A 415-nucleotide genomic window follows, 5' to 3' on the forward strand; every position below is an offset into this window, starting at 1 on the left:
TGCATCTAATCTATATCTAATCGCTATCTGATAAGATAAGATAGGCGCGCTTATATTCTGGAATAAATTCGAAAAACTGTGACAACAGGAGACAAGTGATAGATATGAAACACTTGATGGTGATGAAGTATCAAGTGATGGGATCGGTAGTACAGTACAGGGTCAACGACGAATAGTTAGGAAAGAAAGGAAACCCCCCTCCAAGCTGTAACATTACCCCCCCCTCTAGATTCGTCGTCAGAGCTCCACTGGGCTCAACGCTCCTGTAAATATCCAGGTTCCTCGGTGGAACAGGGTACCTGTCTAGGTTCCGTATTGTTGTTGAAGGGATAGCGAGGATGTAGGAGTCGGCAGGACGAACATATCCAATGCCAACACTCACTTTGAAGGTGACCATCGGTTTCGCATTTAGTAC

The sequence above is a fragment of the Fibroporia radiculosa genome (assembly GCF_000313525.1).
Source record: "Fibroporia radiculosa TFFH 294 genomic supercontigs, scaffold41264, whole genome shotgun sequence".
Classification (NCBI taxonomy): Eukaryota; Fungi; Basidiomycota; class Agaricomycetes; order Polyporales; family Fibroporiaceae; genus Fibroporia; species Fibroporia radiculosa.